Genomic DNA, 10,772 nt, shown 5'->3' with positions numbered 1-10,772 from the left:
GTGTATTGTACATGTTGGTTGCATATATGTTAAAACAGGGGTACTTATTATATATACGTTAAAGTTTAGTTACCAGAGTGCTCAATCTTGGAGAATATTTTGATAAACGTTTCTGGGTGAAACAACTGAAATCTTGTGATTCACCTTTATATACGAATTATGCGCAACATTAAAACTATGAACTCACCAACCTTTGTGTTGACACTTGAAAGCATGTTTATTCTCAGGTTCCTAGAAGTCTTCCGCTGTTTGCTTATATGTGATACAAGCTATGTGCATGGAGTCATACATGCTTTGTTCGAGAAAACGTTGCATTCACAAAATCATCACCATGTATCTTATTTTGACTGCATTATCAACGGATGTAGTATTGTAAACTATTAATTACGGTGATTGTCTATATGTAGAAATCATCAAACGTCAAAAACTTTGGAATTTGATATTCAATTATGGTGTGCCTTTTCAAAAGAATGCAATATTTACAAAACGTATCATGTAGAGGTCAGTACCTCACTGTGACATCAATGAATGATTTATTCGTCCAAATGAATTTGGACGGATCATCAAAAGAAGACATACTAATTTATGATCCATGACAATGAGTTCAATAATTTTGTGTAGGGAAAAAATATGAAGAGAAACATACCTCTTCATCAAGGACAATGAGTTCAATAATGTGAAAGTTTTTATCAGTATCAAAAGGTTCTATTTTCTCACCTATCTTTCTTAACAAATTTATCACTTGAATTTTGTTTCATTATGCCAAATTCCTAGATACTATTAACAGTATTCACACCAGTTACAGAATAACAAAAAATACCTTTAGGTGAGGTACCACAACCTGTAACAGCATCATCACCTAATAACATACAGCTTTTACAACTGAGTAATCCAACTAAATAACTAAAATGAACTCACAACCTAAGTTTTTAGCATAGATTTTTTATTTGACAAATGAACAATGTCAGCAGATGTGTAATTCGTCAAATTATGAGTGATGGGAACAATCACATGACCATTATCCCTCACTATATTCCTTCTATTTTTAGCATGTGGGTTACAGAAGGTAGAATGAACATTCATCAAGTAAACCTTTTTTTTTGCCTATTCTTAATCAACGAATTTGGGAAAATAATAACTGGAAACTAATATATAGAAAAAAGCATTAACCCAAAAAACAAATATCACGAATGCGTACACCATCACAAAACGACAATTAGTAACATCATATAAATTTAGGAGCAGATTTAAAGGATTTTTTTAAAAATAATAATCCACTTAAACAATTTAATTTCAGTCGGTAGTAAAATTTAAAAGCAATTTTACACACAATTCAATTTAGGATTTCAACAAACAACCTGTGCATCACAAATTCAAAATCGATTTTACACGCAATACCCTCAAATGTAACTCAAACCCTAATTGGTATTATCGTTCGTTATATTGTTTCCACATGAAAAAAGAAAGTTATAAAACTGTAACGACCCAACTTCGTTTTACCAAAAACACGACTAATTTTTTTTTATATATAGACCATCTGGACGGCGTCCAGTTATCTGGACGGCGTCCAGTTATCTGGACGGCGTCCAGTTATCTGGACGGCGTCTAGCAGAGAAGCCCAGGACGGCGTCCAAGCCATTTGGACGGCGTCCAAATGAAATAAAAGTTCCTGATCAGTTTTACAAATTCACACGGGCGAAAAACCTGCTTCCCGACACTTTTACACAAAACGGTTTTCACAACATACTATAATAATTATAACTAAGAAATTTCCTTAATAGAATCGAGTTTTACATCACAAACATTAATTGAAAGTGTTTACACCATAAATACGGGTTAAGACTCAATAACCTAACCCAATACCAAGAGTATAATCTCGGGGACTACCAAATCCCCAATCCGCGTCCATATCTCCAAAAGCTACCCCATCGAGCCCAAGCGTTCCTACGCATCTAGCCTAACAACTAGCTAGCTTCATAACACAATACCTGTAAAAATGTAAACAACGAGAGGGTTAAGCTAACGCTTAGTGAGTGCAATAAGTATACGCATACATATATAATATACCTACTTGCAACCACCTACTCACACACCGCAAACATGCTAGCAATACAATATTAGCATACGAACTCCAAGTATAAAGCTAATAACCTCCATTACTACAACTAGCATAAACAATAGCATATACTCCAAAATAATATATTACGTTATACAACAACACATACACAACCATATGGTTAACCATAAACGCGTCATGGTGCTACCAGCTCCGTGGTTCACACCATACGTAATGCTATGACGCTACCGGCTCTGTGGTTCACGTCACTACGCATTTGAGTCATACTCTTTTATAGTGCTACCTGCTCCGTGGTTCACACTTCGGTGCTACAGGCTCCGTGGTTCACACCTCATTTTATAGTGCTACCGGCTCCGTGGTTCACACTTCGGTGCTACCGGCTCCTTGGCTCATACCTCATTTTATAGTGCTACCGGCTCCGTGGTTCACACTTTGATGCTACCGGCTCCGTGGTTCACATCACAACTCGAGTCATACTCTTTTATAGTGCTACCGGCTCCGTGGTTCACACTTTAACGACTCGTGCTATAGTGCTACATCATAGCACACTCGTACATACTATGGCACTACCAGCTCTGTGGTTCATACCATAGCATACAAATAAATACACTATATACATACATGCATAATTATTCCACTCACCTCGAAATGCCCTCACAAGTCATGTATGTAAACCGCCTCCAAACGCAACCGAGCAAACCTTTACCTATAATACATATATAGGTACAAATACACATAAATAACAATTCTCTAAAAGAGAACTCAACACTCACATCCCATAGTCGAGGGATCTCACCTTGCTCGTTTGACCCCGATCATTTATCTCCTAATGAGCTCAACCCAATTGCCACTACGGGTGGTAATTCCGACCCATCAAACAAGTACAATTTAACCTAAATTATACTTGTCTCCATTAAACCAACCTAAGTTTTAACACTAAATTACTACTTAGGTAGTAATCATTTCAAACGCCATTTAACACTTAACAAAAGTGTTTAACATCCCTTTGACATAAGTCCCAAAAACGCCCAAAATCACTAATGACTAGTGATTATATTTCCAAAACACCATTTAATGCATGAACCAAGCAATTACATACTTGATTCTTCAAATCTTGACTCAAAACTTAGTTTGACAACAATTTAAGGTTAACACCCATTTTGACCAACTAACATGTTCTTATGAACAACTAATCACCAACACACATACAATCTAGTGATTAACACCCAAACCAATGAAAAATACTTACAAATCGTCATCAAACCCTAACCCACCAATATTCAGGTTCACTTACACTAACAATGCCCAAAACTCCCAAATTTCACCATGAATGGGGTTTATAACCCTAACTAGCACAAACCCTAATCCCAAATCAAAATCAAAGTAATTAAATCGAATTTAGGGTTTACCTCAACTCCAAAACTGAGCTAGTAACAAGAAACATCAAGGAGAACCAAAACCAGCTTCCAATTTGGGCAAAAATCACCATCTTCATCATTAACCCAAGCTTCCTCTCTCTAGAAACTTCTCTCTCTCTCTCTAGAGTTTGGTTGGTGGAAAAGAGGATAAGAATGAGTTCTAGATCAGTTTTGGGGTATAAAACCCATCCATAAGTGAAAAGACCGAAGTACCCATTTTAATTTAGACAAATTATAACAGCTGGCCCGTCAGACCATTTGGACGGCGTCCAAAATGGCTGGACGGCGTCCCACCTTTTGTTAGTGGACGGCATCCCAAATTCTGGACGGCGTCCACTATAACTGAAACTGAAAACAACAACTTCTTTCAGGGACTGAAATTGTCTGAGTCTGATTCTGATGTAAATTCTAAAAATGCATAAGTGTTAGGTAGGCTTTTAGTGGCGCTTTCTGATGCACACATTTACTGACACTTTCAGAAAACATTTTCTGATGCACAAAACTCAGGATCTTAAAAAAACTGACCTGATTATGATTTCAATCCCAAATTAGAGGAGAAGGCGCTGGAGAAAGATATTGTGAACCCAAAACTGCTTCTTCAAATACTCATTCTTGAGATACTGGATGTCTTCCCGTTTGTTGGTACCGTCACGGATTTCGGAGAAAACGTCCCTTGTCGGGCGTGATGGTAATGGCGGTGGTGGCGCTGGCGGCCGACGGTGGTGGTGGTGGCACTGATGCTGACGCCCGACGGTGGCGCTGACGTTCGAGGTTGGTGATGGAGGTGGTTAATTTGGGAGAAGGGTGTCTAGGTGGTTAGCGTGGGTAATAAAAAAAATGGGTTACCCTAATTGTCGTTTAAGGGTTGTTAAACGATCAAAACCTGGTCCTCTTTTAGTATGTAAGAGTAATATATCAGTAATAATTAATATTAATTAATAGTAATAATAACACGAGTAATGGTGTAAATAATAATAATAATAATAATAATAATAATAATAATTATTATTATTATTATTATTATTATTATTATTATTATTTTTATTTTTATTATAATTATAATTTTTAACTAATAATAACAATTAATAATAATAATAATAAATTAAATTTATTAAATTAACGCGTAATTAGCAATGTATAATTAACGTGGCATTAGTAGCTTAAGCTTACACTAAATTCCCAAATATATCTACCTATCCATCAACAGGAAGGTTTAATTACTGTCGCAGGGCTATTATTGTAACTTTACTAGCTCTTTTCATCGACACGTGTACAGAAACAATTGACTGAAACGTGTATAGTCCTTGTTCACCTTTACGTGGCAATTCTTTACGGGTGGTGATATATCCAAACTAATTTTTGATAGATCCACTCATGTTTGATGCCTTCTTTCAAAAATACCCTCCAGTAAATTCTATCAAGAAAATTGTGCAAGACATAATTTAAGGTTATGTTAGTCAATTTAACTGCATCTATCAAAATGAAGTTTGGAAATATCAATTCCCATTCATTACATTACATTACATTACACTATATACTAATTGCCGTACGTTTTCCCACCCTAAATTCCACTGCTCACCTCTAACTTTTTTTCCCCCGCCCTTTTACACTATATACTAATTGGCGTAAGTTTTCCCACCCTAAATTTCACTGCTCACCTCTAACTTTTTTTTTCCCCCCGGCCTTCTGGTATCTTCTTCGACTCCTAAACTGAGATGGATTTGTAGCGCCTCCATCCCCTCCTTGCTTCACAAACCCTCTCCATAAAACACCAAAAGTGGCACCAAATCATCATTGGTCCAATCCAGATCCATCACTCTTAAAACCACATTAACCTTCAAGCTAACAAAAAAAAAATAAAAAAAACGCCACCATTGCTACCATTGTCACGTCCGCTTATGCGACCACCGTCGTCGCCTCTGCTACTGCCAACGCCGCCTTCCTCTTTTCCTCCAATTTCAAGCTTTGTCTCATCTCAATCAGTATTCTTCTTTGTTTAATTTAAGGGTTTTGTGGTTGCTTTTTCCTAGGGTTTTGCTTGAAGCTCATCATCGTTGATATTATCACCGCCGCCGTTGCTGTTGCTATCACCAACACCGCCGTTGCCGTTTCTATAATCCAAAAAAGGTAAGATTTTTCCCTTCATATTCATTTAGGGATTTGTTGGTTTATGGCATGTGGGTCTTCTTTTTTGAACGTATGTTGTATTATTCCTTGAAAGATTAGTTCTTAAATGATATATACTAATTGGCGTAAGTTTTCCCACCCTAAATTCCACTGTTCAACTGTAGCATTTTTTTTTCCGGCCTTCTGGTATCTTCTTCAACCCCTAAACTGAGATGGATTTGTAGAGCCTCCATCCCCTTCTTGCTTCACAAACCCTCTCCATAAAACACCAAAAGTGGCACCAAATCATCATTGGTCCAATCCAGATCCATCACTCTTAAAACCACATTAACCTTCAACCTAACAAAAAATAAAAAATAAAAAATCGCCACCATTGCTACCACTGTCACGTCCGCTTATGCGACCACCTTCGTCGCCTCTGCTACTGCCAACGCCGCCTTCCTCTTTTCCTCCAATTTCAAGCTTTGTCTCATCTCAATCAGTATTCTTCTTTGTTTAATTTAGGGGTTTTGTGGTTGCTTTTTCCTAGGGTTTTGCTTGAAGCTCATCATCGTTGATATTATCACCGCCATCGTTGCTGTTGCTATCACCAACACCGCCGTTGCCGTTTCTATAATCCAAAAAAGGTAAGATTTTTCCCTTCATATTCATTTAGGGATTTGTTGGTTTATGGCATGTGGGTCTTCTTTTTTGAACGCATGTTGTATTATTCCTTGAAAGATTAGTTCTTAAATGATTTCCGTTGCGATTATGATTTTTGTTCTGCAATAATTTTGTTTGAATGATTGTAGATTTTTGTTGTTGTTGAATGTTTTATTGTTTGAATGGTTATTATTGTTCTTACTTTACATGTAACTGGAAAGTTCAGTTTGACCTAATCTATAATAATTTCGATTCACTCTTGATTGGCATCGAGGTGAGTGTATGTAGCATTAAAAGAATCATAATATTGTAAAGGTAAGGTGAAGAAGCTACAGATCCTGCATCCATAATGTTAGTACTAACAGATATATAATCAATTTCAAGTTAATCCTGCAAAACTGAAATTAGGGCAAACAAGTAATATAATATAAATAAATATAAATACAGTTAATAAAACAGAAACTAAAGAATGTAATGAGGTTGTTAATTGCTTCGATTGCAAGAGAAACAGATAGAAAGAGAGATTGTGATTGTGTAATGGCGATCTGTAGTGGTTTTATATAACTACTATAAACTAGGGTTTAGTAAACCTTAACTGAAAGAAGCTGTATAGTATTTTGGTTGTTAATATGTTCATATTTGTAAATTTTGATTATTGAATGGCTCTACTGCATATTTGTTGCAATAATTTGTATTTTTATTTTTTTTTATGATTTGATTGGGGTTTTAATTTGGTTTTTAAGAAGGTTTTATTTCGTAAATAGCTTGACAAGTGAAGAAGATAAATTGGTGGAGAAAATAAAGAAAGCTTGCTAATTTCCTGTTTTGTATACCTTTAGGTTTTTATCGCGTTAGTTGCTGTTTTACTTTGTCAATATTGTTGTGGAGACGATGCATTAATTGAGTGTTGGTGCTCTTTAGAATGTATGGGTTGAATGATATCGTGAGTGTTGAAAATGTTGGGTGTTGGCACCTTCAACTGTCTCTTGCACCATTGATTATTGTAAGCAATGGCGGGTCTAGGATTTTATTGAGGGGACCTTCTTTTAAGATACTAAATTTGTAGCTTTACAAAATAAGCTGATTTGTTGTGTCAGATTTTGAAGAATTAAAAACTGTCAACTAAGATATACAATAAACTTGGAATTTAAAATTTGATTCGTATTTAGTAGCTACCCAATAAAGTACGCACCTGCGATTTTGGTAACTTGATAAGCTGCTTACTGTTTTGCGTTCCAGACATTATCTACATGCTTTACTTTGTTTGTTTTGAACAATTAATTTTCTTTTCCTGATAGGCATACGTCCATGCGAGTGACTTCTGGTGTATCTGTGATGCCATGTATTTACAATGGTTACGCCCTATTTGTTATCAAGTGGAATATACGTTTGTGGGATCACTAATCAATGTCGTTGTCTTCAAATGAGCATTTTTAGAGGTGTTACATAACGCTTCTGATGACTGCAACTTTTTCTTTTAATCGTTAATTTTCGATTGAGAAACGTTGTTTGAATACCTTAATTGAATTGGGTATTTGTTTGTCATAAAGCTTAACAAATCAGGTATTTAATTTGCAGAATACGGGGTAACCAACTATATTGTTCACATAGATGAGCTGTAGGTTTATCTTATTAGTCATAATAAATACGAGTTCCATAACTACTTTTGCTTTGATGCATATGTGTATGATCCTGGTGGGCCCATCCCCGTTGCTACTTATTTGGATGAAGGATTAATTTGGTTTGTGTACGATCCAGGTGGTCTCGGTCCAATAATAATTGCTATTTATTTGAATGGAGGATTAAAGGGTCGTAAAGGAAAAAGTAACAGATGGTCAAATTATTAATAAAACTATTGGGCAACAAGTATAATAAGTATTCCTTTGTTTTTTAACCTTATCCAAAAGTGGTGATAATAATCAACAAACATCCAGAGGAGTTTGAAGAGGCACGATTGCCTATTTTAAGTTTATCTAAAATATTAGTTTGTTATTTTCTTGTTTATCTGTATAACATGTCATGGGTTATAAAGACCCTTCGTTCTATTTTTATTAGTCAGCTTTTTGGTAATATTATTAAGTCTAATTTTCAGGAGTAAACAAGCCGAGGCTTTTACTTTGTCTATCTCGTTTTCTATTTTCTGTTTGGCCACGATTTCACGCATTATTTGGTATCCAGAGCTCAGGTTTCGGCCAAACAATGTTTCGTGGAGGTTATCGAGGAGGCTATTGCAGAACCGCCGACCGAGGCAGCGATGGAGATATTCCTAGACACGCCGAAAGAGGCAACGAAGATCCTCGAGACACAGAAATTGAACGATTATATAAGCGAATCGCCGAGTTGGAACTGAACCAACAACGATTTCCTGCACGCTACGATTCGGAAAGAATCGATTCAGAATCCATTTATGATACTGAACCCATCTATGATACAGATGGTGAAGATGGAGAATCCATCTATGAAACCGAACCCATCTATGATACTGATGGTGAGGTATCTTTTTCTTTTTTTGAATCTGATTATGAAAGTGATTTGGGGGTAATTACTAACAAAGACATCAACATGTCCAATAAAGATGTTAAATTTTTTTATTGTGAAGATGTTGATGTTGTTATGAAAAAAGACCTCGAAAACATTCGTGTAGCTCTTGAGGATCAGATGAATGTTTCGTTCATTGTTAATTCTGATGGTGAGGGATGTTTTTTCTTTTCTAAATCTACTTATGAAAATGAGTTTGAAGTAGTTACTAATAAAGACACCAACATGTACAATGTTGATGTTGATTGGAAGAACAATTTCATTGAAGATGTTGATGTTGGTGTCCAGGATCATCTATCTGCTCTTGTTGCAATATTTGGTAGTTTCAATGAAGAAAACATTATACGTGTAGTTCTTGATGATCATTTAGATGATACAGTCCTTGAAATTGTAGACTCGAAGACGAGTCTTTTTGAAGAAGGGGAGAATGATGCATATGTGTATGATCCTGGTGGGCCCATCCCCGTTGCTACTTATTTGGATGAAGGATTAATTTGGTTTGTGTACGATCCAGGTGGTCTTGGTCCAATAATAATTGCTATTTATTTGAATGGAGGATTAAAGGGTCGTAAAGGAAAAAGTAACAGATGGTCAAATTATTAATAAAAATATTGGGCAACAAGTATAATAAGTATTCCTTTGTTTTTTAACCTTATCCAAAAGTGGTGATAATAATCAACAAACGAGTTTGAAGAGGCACGATTGCCTATTTTAAGTTTATCTAAAATATTAGTTTGTTATTTTCTTGTTTATCTGTATAACATGTCATGGGTTATAAAGACCCTTCGTTCTATTTTTATTAGTCAGCTTTTTGGTAATATTATTAAGTCTAATTTTCAGGAGTAAACAAGCCGAGGCTTTTACTTTGTCTATCTCGTTTTCTATTTTCTGTTTGGCCACGATTTCACGCATTATGCTTCTTCTTACTTTATGACATCAATGGTTATCAGAAAGTTCACAAATTGGTATGACTTCGTTACTTGGCCTATCTGTAAGAATCAAGTAATCTATAATTACTTATTTATAGTTATAATTCTTATAAATTTTTAGACAAATATGTTTTCAGAGCAAACTATAGTTTGCAGGAGATATAGTGACCTACCTTGCCCTTATAAACCAATACACTTGAAGGTTATAAATTGGTATTAATTTGTGTTGTACTTATTATAAATATTTATATTTATATCTTTTTAAATTATAAAGGTGGCACTTTTTACCATTAGGCCTATAATTGGGTTGGGTTGGTTGGGCAATTGCAGGTGTATGATGTACTTAAGCATCTTGAGGAACCGTTGCAGCCTGCAAATGTTAAGAATGTTACTTGAGAAATCAAATGCACAGATTCTAGAAAGGTAGAATTTTTGGAAATTATAAATGAGCACTTAGGCAGGCTGCCAAACTACACAATTTGTGATATTGGTAGAGCAATTAAACGGGTCAAAGTGGTGTCAACTAAAAAAGGAATGGTAATACGTAGATGGTATTATGTTTCTTCCTAAGTAAATGTTTCAGAACTTATTTGTATTTATATGTTAAAAATAACTGAAACTCAGACTATCTTTGTGTTCTGTTTTTGTGTTTAATATGCTATTTGCATTTCTGTGTATGTAAATGTGATCTTATTAAAGTTGCAATTCCGCCGCACCGCGCGGACCACACTACTAATTATTAAAAAAATCGAGTATTATGTTGACAATATTAAATAAATTAAAGACTCCCCCGGAGACCTACACGTATAATTTTTATTGGTTGATACCCGTAATACATATCTCTTATTTCTAACAAGAGATTTTCTTGCCCGATAGCCACGTGTTTCCTTGTCACTAGCAACACCTACGTGTAATTTTCTTTTGTGACTCAGCTCCACCCTTTTATATCCATTTGTTTGTGAATACTTTTTTTTTTTTTTTTTTTTTTTTTTTTTTTTTTTTTATCGATTGTGAAATCAGGTATTTCTTTTACTCTTAGTT

The sequence above is a fragment of the Rutidosis leptorrhynchoides genome, chromosome 4 (assembly GCF_046630445.1).
Source record: "Rutidosis leptorrhynchoides isolate AG116_Rl617_1_P2 chromosome 4, CSIRO_AGI_Rlap_v1, whole genome shotgun sequence".
Classification (NCBI taxonomy): domain Eukaryota; kingdom Viridiplantae; phylum Streptophyta; class Magnoliopsida; order Asterales; family Asteraceae; genus Rutidosis; species Rutidosis leptorrhynchoides.
Note: the sequence above shows the minus strand (reverse complement) of the source record.